Below are 24,299 nucleotides of genomic sequence, written 5' to 3'. Positions count from 1 at the left end.
GGTGGCATCTTTTTGTTGTTGTTGCTGTTTTGAGTGTTGCACGTCCTTTCTTGCTTCTTCTTCTGCTGTCCTGGCTCGGGGAGGTCCTGGTTGTTAGTTTGTTTTTGGTCGGGAGCCCTTTATGTAGCCCACCGAGGCTCCAGCGTGTCTGTGAAGGCAGGAAGTGAGGGAGGAGGCCAGAACCCTGCTCACCTTTTGTCTTCTGGTGTGCCTGAGAGAAGCCAGCTCCCACTGGCGGACTGAATTCCTGACTGGACAGTCACCCACCACTTTCTGTAAACTGCAGGGAGAGTTTGCTGAGGTTATATGTGGATTCCTGTATATCTGGCCTGGATCTGAAAGCTGAAGACAAGTCGACCACTGAAACAGAAGATCCGATGAAGAAGAGGAGAAGACTGTTGTAGCTACTTCCAGTGACCGGAGATGCCTGCTGTGTAACCGCTGCCTATGCTGACCCCTTCATTGAAGCGACATAGGGGTCCCGAAGGCGACAGCTCTGACCCAGAGACTGTTGAGACCCATCAGTCTTGAGACGACCTGCATTTTGAGCCATCCCAAGATGAGATGTGACCACCTGATCTGCAAACCGCCAATACTCTGGGACCTCAAGCCTGGGTGCTCTGCAATGTCTTCCGAAGAATGAATCCTGCTGAACCTTTGGTGGACTCCTGTTGGGCCTCAAGAGCCATGATTACCTTAAACTGCTTACTGCCTTTCTAAATGTATAACATTAGGTTCTTACTTAACTTGAACTGCTTATTGCCTTTCTTTAAAAGTCTGGTAGAGTTATTGCTTACCTTAGAATTGTGTTCCACTCTTCTGAAAAGTATCATTGGTATAACTACATATTCCTGTAATAGAAATCATGTAAGAGTATATGACCAATATGAGTTTACTCACCTTGAATAGCTTCTTGCCATTCTAAATGTGTATCCTGAGTTCTTACCTATCCATGAAGTGCATACTGCCCCCCGCCCCCCTGAAAAGTAATTCACACCGTATTGCTTACCTTAGAACACAATTCTGAGTATTGTTGGTGAAACTGTATCATTCCTGAGAGAAGAATAAGTTACATATGTTGCTAGGGGTTTACTTGTAACAGTGTCTGTATAACTCTACTATTCCTGAAACAGAATAAATCAGATAGCTTATTACCAATAGGGCCTGCTTACCTTGAATTACATACTGCCATTCCAAAAGTCTACTAATGTGGTTTTACTTCCTATGAATAGCTTACTGCCACTCTCAATGTGTGACACTAGGTTTTACTCCTCTTGAACTGCATACTGCCATTCTCAATAAGGTTTATACTTGGGTTTGCAGACCATACGTATAGTGTTGTTTTTTTAAATTGTGTTTATGCATGGCAATAGTACTTACCTACCTAGACAATAGTACTTACCTTTCTAAAGGTATGTCTTTGCACGTGTGTATATATGAAATAAACCATTATTTTTACAAAATGTAAGTGTATCAGTGTTTCCGTAGACGTATTTACAACAAGGCTGACTAGGCCCAGGCCTGGGGTGACAGATTGCCAGAGGCGCAGCATTTCATTGCAGTTTACATTCAATTTACTGGTTGTCATTTTCTTAATATAAAGGCAATTTTGTTTCTCTTAGTCTGGCCGATCCACAACACAGCAAGTTATTTTGAGCTGTTAGCAGTCATTCCACTCTGACTGTTAAAGTCTTTGATGGCCAAACTTGTATATATGCTTAATATTTGCAAAAGCGTTATTGTTAGGGTGACTTTTGTTTATATATATATATATATATATATATATATATATATATATATATAAAATAAATACGTTTTAGCGGTTCAAATGCGCTCTGCCTGCTTACAGAGCTGGCGCTAATGGGCTAGAGCAGGCTATGCTCAATAGTTTAAAAAGAGAGAGGAATTGGGTTGATGCACAGTCCACGATGTAAAAAATCACTGTAAACAAAACACCAAAACATTGCCCAAGCACTCTAGATCAAGCTGTATTCTAAACATCTTTTTATTAAATCAAAAATGTGCATAGTTCATAAAATCATAAGTAACATACATGTTACAAAAGTTAGGCAGACCAGGGGTGCTGCAGCACTCACTCACAGCGGGTGAAAACCGCCACGCGTTCCACTCGACTCGCGAGTTTCTTGAGGCTTGTAAGTATTGTGTGTTTTTGTTTGTTCGTGTGTTCATAGCCATCATGAGGCTAGCGATTGGCTCTACCTTGCCTAGCAGTACACGTCATGTGTATACCGCGACATTCGCCTGAAGAAGCTTGCGAGTGGAACGCGTGGCGGTTTCCACCCGCTGTGGGTGAGTGCTGCAGTACCCCTGGTCTGCCTGACTTTTGCCAGAGGTGTCCAAGAGTGTGAGGTCCAGTAGTGTGGAGGAGTAGAGGGAAGAATGGGAGAGCAAACGAAGGAGGGAAGATTAGTAGGGAACAAAACCTGTGCGGCATAAGGGACGCATTAGTGTCGGGTTGTTGCACAGTTAAATCAGCACAGCGTCCAAAGTCCTGTGCAAGACGTTTCTGTGCGAGCAGGTTACCAAGTACAAAACGGAAGGCGGTTGGAGGTCTGTGAAACAGGCATGGTCCGCAACGAGAAATACAACATTACCAGTCCTAAGGCGTAACAAGGAGAGTACAGGAAATAGAACCAAGGGTGCTTCGAACTCAGGAATCCCAATCAGAAGCACTGAGCGGAACGCTGCTTCCTTTTTTAAACGTTTCAATGAATGCGGCACTTACACTGCAAGACCGAGTTTTGCCTCACGTGACTGTGTGTGGCTGTGGAACGCAACGCTGTCAAGACACGTCCTGCTAGTGTACAGCGTGACCATGGCAACCTCCACGGCAGCCTCCAATGCGCAAAGAAGGGACGTGCCACAAGCCTGGAACCAGGTCGCACGAGCTAACGCCGAGGTGTAGGTGGGACCCGGGTTCTAGAGGGGGCAGATGAACCCGGAACCATGACAATGCCTATGGAGTTTGTCAGACTCCAAAAACAGTGAAACCGTACAATCTTAATCAGGACACATGAGAGTGAGAAAAAGGTCCCACTCGCTCAGTAGAACATTAAAAAGTCCTAAGTCCTACAAAAGAGCTGGGGGGTCTCTAAGGTGGGAGGAAATTAGCACAGAAATGAAAATTTTCCCTAACCGTGCTGTCTATTGAAAATGCACTGCTAATACAGGAACGCATGGAAATGCCTGTATGATCTGGGTGAATGGCATGCAGGGATGGGTGACTTGAAGATCTTGCATTGTCATAAAGGAGCCCAGCCAAACTGGGGCAATACATGTCACTCGTTAACTTTAGAGCCAAAGTGTGTCTGCCAGAAGTTATGAAGACTAAAAATACTATAGCCTTCTCTCCAAAGAGAATATTACAGCAGCTGTGAATGGCTTGCAGCCCGGTTAACGAGGCGTAAGGATTAGCCCACACCAACATGCGATAACGCCACTAGGCCACGGGTCGCCCACTCGGATGGTAATAGTACGGACATTGGGTTAACAAGAAAGAAAAACCGACTCTATTTTGCAGCCACAATCAAAAGTCTAGCAGGATTGGAAAACACCAAAAACGCGTTTGTGGCTCACAAGCGCCATCTTCTGATCATATGAGATACGTTTTGCAACCCAGAAAAGAAAACGGAACGGTAGAAACAATTGAAAGCATGCTGCCGACTTCCATGTGACTCCTCGAGCCAGTCCTGTTTTCCTCCACTGCATGCGGGAACTTGTAGCACATCGTTACAATGAGAAAAAAACAAACTGCAAGTTCAAGCATGCAATTGGCAACAAAGATCAGGAGTAGCTCGAGGTGTCACGCATGCAGTTTCAACTTGGCAGGGAAGGGCTTGAGCAGTTGAAGGGAGGCCGTTGTAGCGCACATTCCAAGCCTGATTGGACAGGGTACACCACACGTGCGGAGAGCGTCATGGGACCCGAAAAGCTATCCCCCTGAAGATTGAGAGAGACCAGGGGTCAAGTCCTACAAATTAAAGTGGGGGGACTCATCAACAAACCCTAATGGGATGTGACGTCGCCAGAAATTTGCATATCAAGGTGACATATGCACATTTCATTAAATTGGGTTTGCATAACCACTCAAGTTGCACAGGACGCACAGCATCTGCCTTTCCTAAAATCAACACACACACACAACCAAGAGAGGATATTTAATTCTAATATTGTTTTTGAAAACGTTAAATGGTGCGCATGTTTTAAACTCCAACAACCAATACAAATGTTTTCCCTGGGACTTGCAGTACCAAAAGGGGACATTTCACCTTTAGTTGTTTATTTTTCATCAGGTTATGTAGTACAGTGGTGAAGTGTCCGGACTACAGACCTGACACCTGTGATCCCAGAGGTCGGCTTTAATCCATAAATTCAAAGTTTCTCTTTTTAGCTGGGGGGTACGGAGACCAGACTCCGTCCCCGCGCGTGTACCCTTCACTTGAGCCCTGAGGGAGACGTGGGGAAATGGGAGGTCCCTAAACTCGGAGAAGGAACTGTAACGTGCATGGAGTCACGTGAAATACGGCTCGGGGTTGAGCGAGGACATTCCTCGTTTGTTGCCAGGCAACTGTGACGTACGCTCCAGGGGTGGACAGAAGAATGGTGGTTGATACTAGTTCCCATCCGAGAAACAGACCATCGGTTGTTAGGGCCATTTCTCAGATGGGAAATAGCTGCTTCTATGTGAGTGAGCTAGTTCCCATTAGAGAAATGGCCCTTTTTTGCCCCCTAGTGGCCAAGTCCTGCATAATAATGGGAACTAGCCCACTCACACGGAGAAGGCTAGTTCCCATTAGAGAAATGGCCCTTTTTGCTCCCCTAGTGGCCAGGTCCTGCATAATAATGGGAACTAGCCAACTCACACTGAGAAGGCTAGTTCCCATTATAGAAACGGCCCTCCGAACTGCAGAGGCTGAAAGGTCCTCTCGTCTAATGGGAACTAGCCCACTCACACTGAAGCAGCTATTTCCCATTAGAGAAACGGCCCTCCGACCTGCAGAGGCAGAAAGGTCCTCTCGTCTAATGGGAACTAGTCCACTCGCACTGAAGCAGCTATTTCCCATTAGAGAAACGCCCCTCCGACCTGCAGAGGCAGAAAGGTCCTCTCGTCTAATGGGAACTAGCCCACTCGCACTGAAGCAGCTATTTCCCATTAGAGAAACGGCCCTCCGACCTGCAGAGGCAGAAAGGTCCTCTCGTCTAATGGGAACTAGCCCACTCGCCCTGAAGCAGCTATTTCCCATTAGAGAAACGGCCCTCCGACCTGCAGAGGCAGAAAGGTCCTCTCGTCTAATGGGAACTAGCCCACTCGCACTGAAGCAGCTATTTCCCATTAGAGAAACGGCCCTCCGAACTGCAGAGGCAGAAGCGTCCTCTCGTCTAATGGGAACTAGCCCACTCGCACTGAAGCAGCTATTTCCATTAGAGAAACGGGCCTCCGACCTGCAGAGGCAGAAAGGTCCTCTCGTCTAATGGGAACTAGCCCAATCGCACTGAAGCAGCTATTTCCCATTAGAAAAACGGGCCTCCGACCTGCAGAGGCAGAAAGGTCCTCTAGTCTAATGGGAACTAGCCCACTCGCACTGAAGCAGCTATTTCCCATTAGAGAAACGGCCCTCTGACCTGCAGAGGCAGAAAGGTCCTCTCGTCTAATCGGAACTAGCCCACTCGCACTGAAGCAGCTATTTCCCATTAGAGAAACGGGCCTCCGACCTGCAGAGGCAGAAAGGTCCTCTAGTCTAATGGGAACTAGCCCACTCGCACTGAAGCAGCTATTTCCCATTAGAGAAACGGCCCTCCGACCTGCAGAGGCAGAAAGGTCCTCTCGTCTAATGGGAACTAGCCCATTCACACTGAAGCAGCTATTTCCCATTAGAGAAACGGCCCTCCGACCTGCAGAGGCAGAAAGGTCCTCTCGTCTAATGGGAACTAGCCCATTCACACTGAAGCGAGGGGACCGCTTGATCGCCTGTTGATCATCAACTTGTCCCGAATGTACTCTTTCTGATAATGTTCAACACAACACTTTATTGCCAACCCTCACAGTGCTGTAACAAACTCCTCAATGGTCTCACAATATTTCTGTTGTCTGATGGCAAATTGATAACAAGCCAAAATGTTATTCCCCTTCACCTCGTAATGCTTGTCCATCTTGGCTATGCATATATCAAACTGGTTGCCCATCTTGATGCATTCAGCTAGTTTTAAGAAATTGTTGTCCAGCCCGACCTCGACAAAGAAACAGTGCCTCTTTCTTTTTACTCAAATAATTAGAACCATATACTGCTAACATATACTTCTGGAATCTTTCTTTTGATTTAATAACTTAGGAATAACCCAGTGCCTGGTATATTTGCCATAATCTTTGAATTTGTTTCTGTTGCTTCCCTATTTTCGTGCTCTTGATATTTGTCACCTTGTTCACAGGGACAAATGTCTGTTTTCTCCCTTTTAAGGTGCAATAAAAAAAACTCTGAGTAACAGCCAATTGTGCTACACCATGCTCCCTTCTTTATGTGTGCAAATGTTTCTTTCGGTCGCTACAGTGCTTCTTTCGGTCGCTACAGTGCATGTGGGACGGGCACAGCACGGAGCGCAGTGCCCGCAGTGAAGGCCTTCAGCTTGTTACATAGCTAAGCAACACACATGTCAAACTCCTTATGTCTAAAATTGCCAGGTAACAACTTGCAACACCGGACGATGCGTGCTTGGATCACGTGTTCTGACGTCTGCATGCACGGCTATGCTGCTAGGGTGCTTCCTGTGTCCTCATAGGCTCACGCACAACCCAGATAATCCCCAATACATGCCTGGAGAGTCCCACTCAGACACCATTGGACTGTGCAACTAACCCTGTACCTGTTCAGCCAGGGCAACCTCACTCAATGGCAAGTGCAGGCTCTTTGTCATTGCCGCAACTCATCAGCAGATAAGGAAGTGAACCAGAACACAGCCAGTATGTGCGACTTAATTTCTTTTAAGTTCATCTTTATGCTGTAACAACTCTCTCTGTCCTCACCCTTACACCAACCACCATACAACTTGCCTTGCATTCTCTTCTAGTGTTCTTTGTTCACATTCCACACCCATAACATTCCCTCTGCTGACATTCCTAACACTGTAAGGAGTCCCCCTTTCTTCTAGAGGACTTTATTCCCATGGCCACTTTCCGTATTCTAATATTACTCAACTAGAGTTGTATTGCCAAGTGGGAATGGTTCAGTAGTGTCTGGTCAAAGGATCGAAAACAAAAGGATGGAATACAATAGGGTCGAGTCAATAGGACCGAAAATAAAAGGGTCGAAGGCCTTTTAAATTATTTTTTTTGTTTTTGGGGTTCGTATAGGAAAAAAAAGTGGTTTTTATACCATAAACGGGGGGTTTAAAATAAATAAATAAATAAATCGACCCTTTTGTTTTCGGGAAACAGGCTCTCGCTCCCCTCCGCCGATCGCGGCTTCAGATAAGGCTAACCAGCCCCACTGGCACCCGGACACGGGAGGACCAGCAATCAGCACCTAATCAGAGCACACCATAGCACTTTATTGGCCCTGAAAAAGACTTAGGTCGAAACGCGCATCGGCTGCTTGCACTCACCAATGTTCAACAACTGGCGTTATACGTGGCTATGATGATTCTTAAATTGACTTGTGGAATTGCATAAGAAATAATAAAGCAAAAAAGCTATAAGCACCAACACGACTCGGATCTGACCATGAATCAATACCTAAGTGTAACTGCCACATTCTGGGACTATTGAATCCTCCCAGCGCCTTCCAATATCCACAGGTTTGTCATCCCACTCAATCTTTCATCCATTTGGGAACCCTGGAGTTGGTCCCCAGACGAACCAGGAGCAAGGCTGCAGGCTGACTAACCAATCATCCTCTAAGAAGGGTGCGCGGAAGGTAGAGAGTCCTGACCCAAACAACTCCAACCAACTGTAAACCTGTTCTCCAAGTAATTTCCTCCTTTCTCTTGTGTCTCACCTTCCATCTCTCCTTTCCCCCTTGCTAGTTTTCCCTTCTTCACGCTGCTCTCCCTTTTCCCTTCTTTTGCCGCATCTTCACCTTCCTCTCCCATTCACCTCAAGTCTTACTCTCCTTCAACTCCCTTTGCCTTCCTTCTTCCTGTTTCACTCCGCTCTTTACTGCAACGTTTGTTTCCAAACTCCCATACTAGGCCTTCTGCCAAAGCCTCCCTGTGTAGTCCTGCCCCTTTTGATACTGGAAAAGGAAGGGTGTTAATTAATGTGCCCAACTCCTTGTGTGTACTTGACAAAGTGATTGGCTCTTCTGAGTAACTCACCATCTTCAGATCTAGTGATTCGTATCAGTTATAAATTGTCAGCTGCCAACTTGAAGTCAAGCAGCGCTGTCATGGTAGCTGCCTGACCCCACCATGGTGCCTCCTGCATGCAGCTGCACAATAACTCTGCCAACCTTGAACCTCCTCATCTGCCAACTTCATTGCATACCCAAGCTCAAGTAGGTCTTTGCCACAGTCCATCCTGCAGACTGTGTATTCAAATGTACGTTTAGTGGGATCAAAGACGATACCCATAGATCTTTTGGCCTTCTAATGCAGAGTTGTTCATTCTTCAAAACTCTACCAGGTCTTGAATTACAGACTGGTACCTGGCAAAGGATAAAGTGGAGAGGGTAGATGCCCTGGGAATACCTTATATACTGGCTATTATCTTTCTGAAGGTACACCCCCCCTCCGGGGTCTCGTGGCTCCATTCCCATATGTCCACCTAGAAACACGGTCACAGTTCTCTCCTTTTTTTATGCTGTCACTCAGTTCCTTGTTGTACTCAATATGTAATTCTTTTTATTAACAGTTTCATATTTTGAGTCATTTATATTCCATGAAAGTATTTATATAGTGAAAGTAGGCCTTATTTTCATTTATTATATTACTTGAGTTATCAGTTCATGGTTCTTACATATTTATCATATTCCAGATTTATTATAACCATTTAATTGGACCAAAGTGTGAAATATCTTAGCCGTTGGCATAATTATGGATCTATGTTTTGAAATTGAACCTGAAGTAGTTGAATTTTTTCCAAATGTTTTGTACCTATTTTTTTTAAATGTCAAATTTTGGGGTAGGTCGCACAGCCACCACCAACCCCCTCCAACCGTTTACACAATCCAATATGGCCTGACCCCAACCCGCCATCTACCATCAGTGGTATAAAAAATGTAAAGAAATTGAGGGGAGGGGGCAGAGGATTTTCAACCATTTTGGGTGGAGGGGGTCTACCAAAATCCATAAACCTATAATTATACTGTTAAATGGTGTTATGGTCACTAATAGTCTTAATAAAAATCGGCCCCTAGGAAGGGGCAAATGTGCTTTTACTGGGGTATGAGGGTCACTAGACCACCAGGGATGGCTTGAGGGGGCGGGGGGGCGGTGATCGGAGCGTGATAGTTATGATTTGTTTTTGCTGGGCTGAATATAGGTAATTCATGTTTTTTGTTCTGTTTACAGGTTTCTTTACGCAAGGAGCTGCAACGTTATGCAAGTCGTTTTTTTATTCTACGGGATTGGGCAGTCTGGGGAGGTATTTTGGTGGGCTGGGACACAAATGCAGGGTCAGGCCACAAATTCCCACCATGCCAGCAAAACATTGGTGTTTCCCTGGGAGCTGCTGTCTCCCATGTGGGATGACTGTCCACAAGCCCAGGCTGCACCTCTGGCTGTGCTGTGTTACAGATTTCATCTCCGGGGAAGAATGGGGACCCTTCGCCTCCGAGGAGGAATGGAGACCCTGCCAGGGCTCCCCAGAACTGCAGTTGGACTTGGGGACGTCAACCCACATGGGAGACAGCCACCCAAGGCCAGGGGCATCACTGCCACCTTCCTAGAGCTCTGGCTGGCCTGCATTACAGCTTCTCCCTCTGGCAAGGGACAGGGACCCTGCCAGGGCTCCCTGGGACAGCCGCTGTGCTTGAGGACGGTAGAACCAAATGGGAAACGAATGCCCAAGGCCAGGGACAGCACCCCCAACTGTGCTGGAGCTCTGGCTGTGTTTCGTTGCAGCTTCACCCTCTGGGAAGGACGTGGACCCTGTCGAGGCTCCCTGGAACCGTTGCTGGGTTTGTGGACAGTCCAACAACACAAGGGACAGCCACCCAACGCCAGGTACAGCACCCCTGACCATCCGGGAGCTCTGGGCTGACCTGCATTATACAATTTCTGTATAATGCTGCCACTGATGTCCCCGGCCTTCGGCATCTGACTCACATGGGAGACAGATGCCGAAGGCCGGGGACATCACCTCCAACCATCCTTGAGTTTTGGCTGGGCTACATTACAGCTTTTCCCTTCGTGGAGGTATTGGCACACTGCCGGGGCTCCCTGGTGGGGGAAAGCTGTAACAGAGGCCAGCCAGAGCTTCAAGATGGTTGGAGGTGATGTCCCCGGCCTTGGACGGCTGTCTCCCATGTGGGTTGACCGTCCCACAGCCCAGCAGCAGTTCCAGGAAGCCAGAGAAGGGTCCCACTCCCTCAGGGAGGGGGACCCTGTCAGGGCTCCCTGGGACAGCCGCTGCACTTGGAGATGGTCACTCCATATGGGAGACAGCTGCCCAAGGCCAGGAACAAACTATCCTGGAGCTCTGGCTGGCCTGTGTTACAGCTTCTCCCTCTTGGAAAGGTCGGGGACCCTTCCGGGGCTCCTTGGGAGTGCCGCTGCACTTGGGGATGGTGGACCCACATGGTAGAGTCATCCAAGGCCGGGGACATCACCCCCGACCACCCTGGAGCTCTGGCTAGGCAGCATTACAGAATTTCCCCTCAGGGAACAGATGGAGACCCTGCTGGTGCTCCTTGGGACTGCCGTTGGACTTGGGGATGGTCAACACTTTTTCTTTTTTCTCCCAGGTAGGTACAGCCACACATGAAGTACTGTTTTCATCCGGACACCTGTGGGAAGGTAGGCAATGTGTTGTTGGCGGTATGTTTCAGTAGTTTCCAGTTTGGAAATGTCTGAAAATTGTGTTTATTTTCCCTAAATTTCATACTTTGCTGGGCTTTTGGATAATACATTCTAGGGCAATTTGCACAAGTCAGACCTCTGTGGGTTCCTACGGGAGTCTGCTCTCCTGAAACACTTGCGTTACCAGTGGGTTAGCCTTTTCCATTTGCACCCAGGTAGGTACACTGACACATGAGGTACAGTTTCCGTCACGACACGTTTGGGAATGTGGGATGGTAGGACATTTGTTGTTTTCACTTGGTTTAACATTTTCATACATTTGCTACTGTACTTTGTTACACAACCCTTTTAATTTCCCAAATGTGAACTACATGTAGTTGCTGATTTAGGCACTGTATGCTTTTGTAACCTGCTCAAGTCACCTACCCTTCAAAAGGTCTGCCTGTGCTCTTTAAAAAATGGTATGCTTGCCTTTCCTCACATTTATTTTCCTTATTTACACATGCTAAGTATGTCTGTTTAGGCCGTCAGTATAAAATTCCTGTGTACTATGGCTCTGTTTTTGGCTTGTGGTACATGCGATTTCCTAACTGGAAACGTCAGGGGAATGTAGCGGGGCACGGCCTTTCTCAATATTCACAGAAGCCATTACCTTACAGGTCCAACCATGTCCAGCACATACCTTTTTTAACTGTCATTTTTCAAATCTTTCACCAAACTATGGGCATTTTCCCTACATAGATGTTGCCTGACCTGCGCAAATCACCCTTTCCTAAACGTGAAATTTTGTCACATTTCAGAAATGTATGCCTTGGTCTTCCCTTTCAGCTTTCCTACCCTCCTCTTCCATTCCGTCCACGCATGGACTATTGGGTGAAAAAAAGGGGTAAACTCGCATAGCTCTCACAAAATTGATGGTAACCTTATTTTTTTGGTTTCCACTCAACCTGTTCTTGAAAGCCTGGAAAATGGCAAATTCAGCACAGCAAACCATTTGTTCCTAGCTCTTACAAGGAAACAAGGCTTCTTTGTACATCATTTTATTGGCATTTTCTGAAAAAACACGAAATGTGCTCCCTTTTCAGCTATTTTCTCTCACCCCCCATACGGCAAACTAGGATTCCTAGGTGGCGTTATGATCACCTACATGTGGGAAGAAAGGGGGCCAAATTTGAGCGAGATATCACATGTAAATAAAAAGTTACAAGGGATTGAATGGCGACATACCGAAACCACCAAGAAAGGGCTTGGCGCGCGGGGGGGGGGGGATTGGCAGTTAAGGGGTTAAAAACAAATAACCGATTAGCTTAAAGAAATAGACAATTGGGTAATTGAAGTGTTTTTATTATGACAAGTGCTTACACTGTAAAGCAACAAATAATACATATACATGTGTAAACCAATCAAGTACAGGTAAACTATAGACAACTAAAGGTCTCAGAACATTTCCAAGTTAAAAATGTCACTCAAAATATGGATTTATAGGACAGTGAGTTGAAATAACATGAAAAGCAACTCACACTGCCTAAAATTAAAAATGCGATTAGAGTGGAAGGAACTCGGAAACACTTGACACTTTTCTCAAGAGCACCTGGCACTTTTTGAATCCGTTATCCTCTTTGCACTTTAGTCAGGCATTTCCAATAGTTACGATTTGCCTTGAAGTAATATGGTTCTGCTTTCACTTTGACGCATTTTGCACACAGCACTTTTATATGGATGTATAATGGATTTATATGTACAAGGCAGTTTTGTCAGTATTTAATATCGGGCATTTACCAAGTGGAGTGGCCGAGCAGGAATGTACAAACAGAATTTGGCCTGTTGATATTCTGCCCCAGTTCCATAAAAGGCATGATGAACTAGACGTTAGCTCTTGACCTGAATGGGCTTGGTCATGGGTAGCCAATGAACATGGTGCACACATGGAGTAATGCGAGCACAACTAGGTGGCTACTCTGGCTGCAGAGTTCTACAGGACCTGAAGGTGCCATAGGAAGTAGCCAGTTTGTGCCAGAAATGGGGTGTTGCAGTGGTCCATAGAGGACATAACAAGTAAGGACACCACAGGGGCACGTAACTGAGAAAGGAGTAAACAAAGAACCTTACTATGGGGTTTTCATTTGAAGATGGCCTCTTTGACATACTGGACTTAGCTTTTCTGTCTGCGGAATCTCAGATAACATATTTACCCCTAAAGATGGCCAAACGAGGGGGTCCAAAAGGCAGTAGAGGAAGGAGGGCCCACCACCAACACCTCATTTTTTCCCCCCTGAACCAGCTATTACACATCCATACACCCACAGCTTCGAGACAGGACCTAAATCTGGTCGCTGTCTCGACGAGAGATCTAAACGGACCAGGATCTGTGTCATCTGTTAAGAATAACAGTGGAAGCCGTGAGAGCAGATAAGCTTGGTAAGAGGTTACATGTACATGTTAAACAAACCTGGAAGATGGAGCAAACCTGAGGAACTCCACATCGCAAGGCAGACGGTACAGAGTGAAAAGGGGGGATGGAAATTGACTGTTCGGCTAGATAGAAACAAAGAAAACCAGGAAAGAACGGCACCAGAAAGGCCGGCCCAGACGAGCAAGGGGGCATGGTCAACGGTATCAAAGGCGGCAGATAAGTCAAGTAATGAGCACCGACGCTGCCCGAGTCGTGCAGCCAAGCCACATCGTCAATGTTGGAGACCAGCACCCCCTCTGTGCCACATCCTGGACGAAAAATGGATTGAGAAGTGTGGAAGAAGATTACTCAAGAAAGGGCAGACCAAGGCTTCAAAAAGCTTCATAATAAGATTCCAAAATGGCCCCCGTGACCACCACACCGTGAGGAGAGCGCTCCTCCCTGGCCACCTGAAAAAGAAGCAAAAGCAAAGGGGACGACCCGTGAAGCGAGCGGTCCCCAAGAAAACTCCAACTCAAGCGTTTGGGGGCAGAGTGAGTGGACCGGAGACCGCCAGCAGCGATGCCTGTGTGGGGAGTCGAGCCGGATGAGATCAGAGAACCCACGTGGGTGGTGCAGAAGACGCAGGGTGCCCATTCAGCCAAGGCAACATAGGCGAGACTGGGGAGTGTGAGCGGACAACCACGGATCCTCAGCGGCCGACCTGGGGGAGACAAGGCTGCTGGACCAGCACGCCTGCCGGGACACACTGGCGCAAGCACTGCAGGGCAGCAATACAGCAGAGCTGGCGCAGCCCGGACACCCAGCTACAAATGAGAGGGAGCGGCTAGTATTCCCCTGAAACCCTGCCTCTGCCCCATACTGCCGGCCCGGCTCCACGCAGCGCAGGGCCTCCACGAACCACGCGGCGCTGGGGCCCCATGAGCTGTGATGCGCCCCAGCTGGCGCAGGTAAGTAGGCATAATTAAGGGAGTTGACAGCCATGAAGCAGGCACACGCAAGACGCTCGCCACCCAAACAACGGACATGGAGGTTTATGAAAGCATCTGCCCCAGCGCACCATAACCTACACTTGAAAGGGGACCCCCCCTACGGCAGGAGACCCGCAGCATACCCGGACCCAGGCAAAGGCCCAAGCCCATAACATTCAGCAACATCAGAGGCAAACTGCAGTAATAGAAGGGTGACAGCACTAAGTCTCCTGCAGCATCCCCCCGCTAACGGCCAGGGAAGGAACCCGGGGGCGAGGGGTGGGGGAGGTGCGTGCTCCCAACCCCCAGCATTTGACTCCGCAGGAGAGTGCTGCTTCGCTCCACCACCCACCCTTATGAAAACTAACCCTGCCATGCAAGATTAATCGAGAAGGAACCTCCACTGGTGCAAGAGCATACTTAGAGGCTCAGGAGCGCTGGGAGCACGGGGGCACCCCAGGAAGAAATTCAAGAAGCTCCTGGGCTCCAGGCCAGTGTGACACTGCGACCATGACCACTTTCACCTTTGAGCGTACTAGCCCCATGGCCCCCAGAGGGCAACTAACCCAGGCTCTAAAGGGGAGCTAGATCCCCGCTGCGCACAGGAGGGAGAGAGAAGCATCCCCTTCATACAGAACAACTGGCCAATACCCCGGGGTCAAGAGGAATCTCAGAGACCTGGGGAGAAGCCCCCTACAGTAAGGTGCAGGCAGGCACTCGCCATCACCAGGCAATGTTGCGCAACAAGGCCAATGAGGCCAAAAAAGGCCCCTCAAGGGCCAATATCTCAAGAAAACAGAAAGGGACCCTCCAAAAGCTATGGAGAAATGAGGGGGAAGCCCCGGAGGAAGAGGATCCAGCGGTGACAGAGAGACAGCAGTCCGAGGAACCCCCCGACGCTGCCACAGGGGCAAGAGGTCACGAGCAAGGTGCTGCAACAGTGCTTTAAGGCATTCAGTGACCAAATGACTGCTACCCTTCAGACAAAATTAAGCCTAATATGCACAGAACTTGCACAATCCCTGCAGGAAATCAAAGGCGACAGTTGAATTGAAACAAATGAAAACGCCATTCAAGAACTCACTGAAAACACCCGGAAGATAGATGTATTAGCGAAGCAGCATGCGGTAGCGACACAACCTGGAGCTCCAAGTCAAGGACTTGGAGAATCGCTCAGGAAGTTCCGACATCAGGGTGAAGGGGCTGCCAGAAAGTGTGAGCGATGCCGACTTCAGGGCAACAATGCAGCACGTGTACAAAGATTTGCTGGACATGGCTGGGGGAGAAATTAGATTTGCTGGACATGGCTGGGGGAGAAATTCTCATAGTTAGAAGGTCCGCAGCGAGAAGAACCCGGGGCCAGGCCAAGAGAAGTGGCGATGGCTTTACAGCGATACGACCAAAACAAATGTATCCTCCAAGCAGCGAGGAAAGCAACCCTGATAAGTGACCAGCGCAGTCATGAAACTTTTCCAGGACCTGGCCAAATCCATACTAAAATGGGCCCGGTGACCAAAGCCCAGATAAGATCCAGGTGGACATTCCCCTTTGGAATGGTCTTCAAGTGGGAAGGGAGCCAACACCACATCACTACGTTGGATGAGGGACCCAAGATCCTGAATATTGAAGAAGAAGGGGATGCAGGGGGAGGACATAATAGGAGGCCAGAACATGAAGGCCACCAAGAGAAGCCATGGGAGTGGAGAAGAGTAGAGAGGTCAAAGACAAGACACAAACAATTGCGGGGGGCAGCAACCGAAGCGCCAGGCTGAATAGGCTGTCCACTTAACAGCAGCGGTGGGGGATCACGAGACAAGGGTTAAGACCCAGTGGGGTTACACAGGGAATGTCAGCCCAAGGGTCAGCTCTGGGACAAGGGGGGGGGGGGTGAAGGATCTTGGAAACCGGGGAGAGCAGAGGAATGGCTCTCCCCGCACAGTTATTCTCTGGGATGGGAACTAGATCCAGCAACCTAGGACGACGTTACGGCCTGGGGAAGTTGAGCCGAGTCCAGCCGGAGGGTGCGATGTTACGGCCTGGGGAAGTAGAGCAGAGTCCAGCCGGAAAGGGGCGATAGGGAGGGTGGGGGGCTTAAATTGAGGGGGACGTTTCGACATGGTTACTCTCAGGACAAAACTGGGTATGGGTAGGGATCCAAATACTAAAACTCAATGTTAGAGAACTAAACACACCGACTTAAGAGACGGAAACTGGAGAACCTCCTCCAGGATACCAAGCCCAACATTGTGACGCTCCAGGAGACCCATATCCGTAAGCAAGACAGACACAGAATGAAGTTGAGAGGGTACCCGCAGTTTCTGCAGGCCAACGACAAGAGCAAAGCTTGAGGGGTCCTCATAGCGTTTAGACACCTACCCGACGTCGAAATAATAGGCACAAAAGCCGACAAGGAAGGTAGATTCCTCTTCGTCCAGCTACAATGGGGGGTGGCCTCTCACAATCGCCACAGTGTACGCCCCCAACTCGGGGCAGGACGAATACTTGCAGGGGGTTTTGCAGAAGCTAGACCAGTTAACAACAAGCCAGCTAATACTGACAGGATTCTAACTTGGCGTGGCGCCCATCCACGGACAGAAGCGCGGACAGGACACCCACATCTAAAGGCCCATCTAGTAAACTACAGGCTAGCATAACAGAATGGCATTAGCAGATACATGGCATGAACTAAAAGGGGACTCCAAGGGGTATACTTACTACTCGCATGTGCACCGAACATTCTCAAGAATTGATTACATTTTGGTTTCGGAGACAATGATTTGCCAAGTACGGATCATAGAAAGGGAAACCATAGCCCTGCCCGACCACACTCCCCTGCAGCTAGAAATCCAATGGGAGGGGGGGGGCCTCTGGAAGTGGCGGTTCCCCTGACATCTGCTGATGCAGTAATTTGCGACGAGATACACAAGTCCATCCGCAACTACTTTGGGGAAAATAAGACCCCGGAGGTGCAGGAACATGTAGTATGGGATGCCTTTAAGGCAACCATGCGGGGGATGCTCATAGCAAAGCAGGCATCTCGAGCCAAACGGGAGAAGGCCCTCCAGGTGGACCTAGAACAGGGGGCTAACGGAGACAGATAGTGGGGTAATGATCAGGAGGGAGTATAGGCATATCAAAGGGCAAATCAATATCCTTCTAGCTAAACAAGCAGTAAAATCGCACCTATTCTTGTGGCAGAAGTATTACCTCCAGGCAAACAAGACAGGCCGGCTCTTAGCCAGGTAGGTTAAGCAGAAGGAGGCAGCAGGTACAACACGCCACATTCAGATGGTGGAGGGACAGGAAACCACACGTACAGAAGAGATCTTGCAGGCGTTCACAGAGTTCTATACGAGCCTCTACTCTACGGAGGCACCGGAGAGTGACCTCCAAAAGGCCTTCTTAATATCTTGCTGGCTAAAAAGATTAGAACAGAGCCAGCTTGATGCTTTAGAAGGGACGATTACGTAAGGCGAGGTGCGTGCAGGGATCCAATCGCTACAACCAAATAAAGCCCCAGGCCCGGACAGGTACCCCGCCACATTCTATAAAGCATTCCATACCACATTAGTCTCGTTAATGACATCCCTGTTCAACTCCTTCTCCGATACGGGCCGCATCTCCCAGTCCATGGAGGAGGCTAGGGTAATCCTCTTCCCTAAGCCAGACAAGAAACAAACCCTCTGTAGCTCCTACCGCCCTACTGCCCTAATAAACCTCGATGCCAAAATCTTTACAAAAAATTCTAACATCTAGAATGGATAAAGTAATCGACGACCTGATCCACCCGGATCAAGCAGGCTTTGTCAAGGGGAGACAAACGTTTGACAACATTAGGCGAATATCCCACCTGAAAGAGAAGTCAAACAGGGCAGTCCGGAGGGCAGGGGGTGTTAGCACTAGACGCAGAGAAGGCATTCGACTGAGTCAAACAGTCATTCTTGTTTGCTTCCATGGTGGTTATGGGGTTTGGCCCGGGCCTTCTTCACCTGGTTAAAGTCAACTATGGAGCAACAATTATCAGGGTAGCTATCAATGGGCATGTTTCCCAGGCGATAAGGATCACTAGGGGTACTAAGCAGGGCTGCCCATGTCACCATTCCTGTACGCAAACCTTCTCGAACCCTTCCTAGCTAGAATTAGACAGGAGAGGGGAATAAAAGGGATTACATTCGGTGGGGAAGACCATAAGGCAATGGCCTTTGCCGACAACCTCCTAGTCGTGCTAACAGACATGGACACTTCCCTCCGAAGGTTAACAGCACTCCTAGGGAATTTGACAGAGTGGCAGACCTGAAGACCAACAACCAAAAACGACAGTAGATTAATGAAAACATTATTGGCTAATGCTTCTCCAACCACACGAGAGCCTTTCACTCCAGGACTAACCCACAAACACTGTGGAACTCAGGGCCGGCCACTGCGAGCGCATTTACCCCCACGCGGAGGAAAGGGACCCGCTCAGGGCACCCCTTGACACACTCAGCTCGTCTTGGACCTGATCACACATGGTTGATACTTGGCCGAGGACCGGGTGCAACCCACGAACGCGATTGAACTAAAGCCGGTAATTGCGTCATGGCCGCCCTGGAGGCCGCAGGGTGGCACTTCCATGCCAACCATAGACAAATGCAGGAGTCAGCCGTGGCAACCACAACTCGGGCCATCTGGGTCTACTCCCCGGGCCAGATGGCCCGGCGGCCGTGCCTGCCCCCACCATCCAGGGGCACAGGCTTAAGGTACCACCCCCCGTGCTCTGGGGTGGGTGCTTAAGCTGCTGCCTCTCTTCCCCGTCCTGGGCTTAAGGCACCACCACTGCGCCCTCGGGCCGGGGAGACACTTCCCCGCCAACTATTAAGCCTACTGAACCCGACCGGAGACAAATGAAGGAGTCAGCCGCAACTCGGCCCATCTGGCCCGCCAGCCACAAGTTGGGCCATCTGGGCCTACTACCAGGCCAGTTGGCCCAGTGGCCGGCCGGGCCTGCCCCGACCCCACCATCCAGGGGCACAGGCTTTAGGTACCACCCCCGCGCCTTAACCCGGGCGCCAGTTATGCTTACCAAAAGTTGCCCACTGAGCACTTTCATACAATAGCCGGCTCGACGCCAGCGAGCAAGGGCTTCATACCCATTAAAAGTTTGAGAGTAGGTTGAGATAATTTTGGCCCCAAGACCTCTAATCATTCGCTTTGCTAGATAAAACTGGGGTTTCCGTGCGCCAGCTATCCTGAGGGAAACTTCGGAGAGAACCAGCTACTATATCGTTCGATTAGTCTTTTGCCCCTATACCCAGGTCGGATGACCAATTTACACATCAGGACCGCTACAGACCTCCACCAGGCCGAGTTCACCATCTTTCAGGTCCTATCACACACGCTCATGCATCATCTCTCTGACAGAGCGGGCGAGACGGGTTGGTGCAGGGCCCACCACGACAGGATGCCACTGCAATCGGCGAGCACCGGCCCTCAACATCATTACATCACAGGGTTTCATTCGGCCCTCTGACTAGGGCACGTGTTATACTCCTTGGTCAGTGTTTCCAGACAGGTCGGGTGGTTAACCGACATCACCTCAGACCCCTGGCACCTTTTGTGGGCCTCCCCGCCCGGCAGCACGACGTGGTCGGGGCGTATTGAGGGCAGTCCATCACAGTCACCTCGGGAGCCCGTCTCCCGTCGCCACTCTAGCGACCCCCAAGAGTGGCCAGGACGGTTGCCGGATAAGGGCGCGATGGCGGTCTATCTCCCTCAGCCCTGTGGACACAGCAAAACTGTCAGGGGGCTGTAACACCTTCTGCTGGAGCAGAGAGCCACCTGCCCCCTGGGGCCTTCCCAGCCGGTCGTGGTGCACCGCTACAGAGGAAATGCGCCCTGCTGGGGCTGGATGTGCCCGGGCCGCAGACCCGCAAGGGCCTCCACCGTTCCAGGTGACCAACCTGCCTGTCGTGTTGGGGTCTGTGCAGTCCGCCCACAGGATTCACCAGTTTACCGCTCAACCGTCTCACGCCCTCTTGAACTCTCTTCAAACTTCTTTTCATCTTTCCCTTACGGTACTTGTTGGCCACCAGTCTCGCGCCCGTATTTAGCCTTAGACAGAGTTTACCTCACGCTTTTGGCTGCATTCCCAAGCAACCTGACTCCAAGAAGACCTGATCCCGGTGTGCAAGAGGCCGCTATCGGCTTAACGCCATCCGCGTGGTGAGACTCGATCAGAAGGACTTGAGCCCCCTGAGCGATGCCGGGGAGTCGGGTCTTTTATACGCCACATTTCCCACGCCTGCCGATGAATGGGGATTCAGTGCTGGGCTCTTCCCTTTTCACTGGCCGTTACTGAGGGAATCCTGGTTAGTTTCTTTTCCTCTGCTTAGTAATATGCTTAAATTCAGCAGGTCACCACGTCTGATCTGAGGCCGTGGTCAGGGAGCACAAAGCTCAGGGCAGCTGGCCTCGGGCCCGTACGGGGGGTTGCCCCAGCCCTGTGCCTCTGGCTCAGGCGAGTGTGCTCTGTCCCAATCTACGACTGAAGCCCACATGGTCAAGAGGTCTGCGCTCCATGGTCATCCTACACCGGCAGCCGTGGGACACCAAAGACGGCCGTGCGGCCAGATGCCACGGGGTAGGGTGAAGGTGCGCCAGGCTTTTTTAAAGCCTGCTGCTGCCGCCCCACCACATACGGGGCGCGTCGGCCACCTGGCCCTCCTGAAACCAGCATGAGGCGGGGAAACTGGGGAGGCTAGGACGTGTCGGCAATGAGCTTGCGCGCCAGATCCAAGGATCCAGCGACGGTGCTGATCGGGGTCTGACCTTAGGGGGATGAATGGAATGGGGTCCCTGCGACAGCCCCAGCCACGCCCGTGGGAGGGAACCCCGGGGCGATTGATGTACAAGCGACTCTCCGACAGGCGTAGCCCCGGGAAAAACCCAGGGCCACATGGTGCATTCAACGTGTTGAGCAATGTGTCCTGCAATTCACACTAATTCTTGCAGCTAGCTGCGTTCTTCATCGATGAACGAGTCGAGTGATCCACTGCCAAGAGTCAGAGGCACATTTTTTTTGTTCCAGATGTCGGCCTGACCCTGCCGGTGCAGGAAAGGTTGGGGGAGGTAGCGCCGCCTCTGCCAGGACAGCCCAGCGCCCTGTCTAGCTCGGCCGAAACCATTGTGGTTTAAAAAAAAAAAATCCAAGTGCTCAGCCTGGGAAGCCTGACCGCCACCTGCAGCAGCACAGCGCTTCCCAGCGGGATGGAGGTAGGCCGTTCCGCCACCTGCCCACCCGGCCCGATCCACTCATCCTTCCCCGACCCCTTCCACTTCCCTTTTGGGGTGGGGGGCTGGGAGACAGCACAGACAGGGGGTCGGGTGGGACCGCTGGAGTCTTCAAACCCCAGCCCGGTCGCATAGGGCCCAGCTCCAGGTAACTGGGCAAGAGGGAAGGTCACCCACTGTGCCAGCAGGCCTGGCCCTCGCTCACCCACAGATGTGGGCGGCTGGACCCTTGGCACCCACCGTCAACTAAGCCAGCTGCACCATGGCTCAGGGCTCATGCCTGGCGTGCCGGGCCCCTGTCTGCCTTGGGAGGTGCCCCTTGAGAGCAGTCAGGTTTCCCTCGGCTCCCGGCTGCCCCCACTCGGGGCTTCCCTGCTGACCGGGGTGTGCCCACCAATGCCCACCCGCTGGCAGGTCAGAGAGAGGAGTGCGTGCCCCCGGCCAGCGTAGAGGCAGGCTCAGTGAGGAGAGGGGGCTGCGCAGGGCTCCATTTCTGGTGCGTGGTTGGGGACATCCCCGGCAGGTTAACCCAACCCTGCCAGGCATCCCCAGCCATCTGCTGGGTCGCTGACCCCTCTCCGGTGGAAGGGAATGCCTGCTCCCTGACGCCTGGTTGACCACGCGCACCAGACCGCTCTGCGAGAGGTGCCCCGGGCTGTGGTTTGCACGTCTGGGATGCAACCAAGGTCGGGCCCACGGATCTGCCTCCCGCTGCTCCGCTGTTAATGATCCTTCATGCCCCCACCCACAAGCAGATACCATTCACACTCAAATGCCCCATTTCTCCTTCCAAACACACGTTCAATGCCACCTCCCTCCTGACCTACATGCCACCATCCCTCCATCCGAACCCACACAAAGACACTAACATCCATCCCTCCATACACACCAAGATGCTCCACCCCTCAGATCAAGACCCATATGCTTCACCTCTACCTCCAGACTCAACTCGGATGGCGCCATTCGCTCTCTCTCTATACCCACAACCGATTACCCCATCCCTTCGACACACATACTCCCACCACTCCAATAAACCAACATCCTTCTCTCCAGACAAACATACCCCATCCCTCCATTCACACCCAGATGCCCACTTCCTTCCCACCAGAGTGCTCCAGCCCTGACCCACATGCTCCACCATTCCCTGACATGCCCCCATCATATGCCCTGTCCCTCCATTCCAGATCAACAATGCCCCCTCCGATCCAGACTCCAAGATGCCCAATCCCTTCCTCAAGACCCATACCATGATGGCCCATGCTCCCTCCACACAGAAAGATGCCCCTACCAGTCCTCCGACCAATGTGCCCCATCCCTCCCTCCAGATGCACACCAATGTGTCCTATGCCTCCCTTCATACCCACAGCAATGTCCCCATCCCTCCCTCCAGACCCACACCCATGTGCACCATCCCTTCCTCTCAGACCCACACCGATATGTCCCATCCCTCCCTCTCAGAACCACACCAAGATGCCCCATCCCTCCCTCTAGACCGATACCATAATGCCCCACCTCCCTCCACATAGCAAAATGCCCCTTCCCCTTGCATCAGATGCCCATGGGCCGATCCTGAATCACATGCAGATAGCCCCAGCCAACCCCCTCTAAAACCACCCATCCTAGTATGCCCCCATACCCCAACTCACACCAATGTGCCCATCCCCTCCTTCCAGACCCACACCAATATGAAGCCATCCCTCCCCAGACCAATGTCCCCGTCCCTCCCATCAAACCCACACAAATGTGCCCCCACCACCTCCCTCCAGAGCCACACAAAGATGTCCCGTCCCACTTCCCAACCCACACCTAGATGATCCATGCAACCCTCCAGACCCACTGTGCCCCATCTCTCCCTCCAGAAACACACCCATGTGCACCATCCCTCCACCCAGATCCACACCAATGTGCCCCGACCACCTCCCTCCAGAGCCACACCAATGTGCCCCCACCACCTCCCTCCAGAGCCACACCAGGATGCCCTGTCCAATTTCCCAACCCACACCTAGATGACCCATGCCACCCTCCAGACCCACTGTGCCCCATCTCTCCCTCCAGAAACACGCATGTGCACCATCCCTCTGCCCAGATCCACACCAATCTGCCCCCACCACCTCCCTCCAGAGCCACACCAAGATGCCCCGCCCCACTTCCCAACCCACACCTAAATGAACCATGCCACCCTCCAGACCCACTGTGCCCCATCTTTCCCTCCAGAAACACACCCATGTGCACAATCCCTCCGCCCAGATCCACACCAATTTGCCCCCACCACCTCCTCCAGAGCCAAACCAAGATGCCCCTTCCAACTTCCCAACCCACACCTAGATGACCCATGCCACCCTCCAGACCCAATGTGCCCCATCTCTCCCTCCAGAAACGCACCCATGTGCACCATCCCATCCCTCTGCCCAGATCCACACCAATGTGCCCCCACCACCTCCCTCCAGAGCCACATCAAGATGCCCCGTCCCACTTCCCAACCCACACCTAAATGAACCATGCCACCCTCCAGACCCACTGTGAACCATCTCTGCCTCCAGGAACACACCCATGTGCACCATCCCTCCACCCAGATCCACACCAATGTGCCATGACCACCTCCCTCCAGAGCCACACCAATGTGCCCCCACCACCTCCCTCCAGATCCACACCAGGATGCCCCGTCCAATTTCCCA

General features: G+C 50.9%; 1 protein-coding gene and 1 non-coding gene across 3 annotated transcripts in view; one reads left to right on the top strand and one right to left on the bottom strand.

The window, feature by feature from the left end:
- LOC138489188 (sterol 26-hydroxylase, mitochondrial-like) overlaps positions 1-24,299 on the top strand; it is a 359,720-nt gene that overhangs the window by 180,570 nt on the left and 154,851 nt on the right. The gene's annotated exons all lie outside the window — the stretch shown is intronic.
- On the bottom strand, positions 21,247-21,397 carry LOC138489962 (5.8S ribosomal RNA). Its single transcript, XR_011275048.1, has one exon. It is a non-coding gene; the product is annotated as a 5.8S ribosomal RNA (ribosomal RNA).

The sequence above is a fragment of the Ambystoma mexicanum genome, chromosome 9, assembly GCF_040938575.1.
Source record: "Ambystoma mexicanum isolate Mex_15411 chromosome 9, UKY_AmexF1_1, whole genome shotgun sequence".
In the NCBI taxonomy this organism is placed as follows: Eukaryota; Metazoa; Chordata; class Amphibia; order Caudata; family Ambystomatidae; genus Ambystoma; species Ambystoma mexicanum.
Note: the sequence above shows the minus strand (reverse complement) of the source record. Positions and strands in the feature narration are given on the sequence as shown.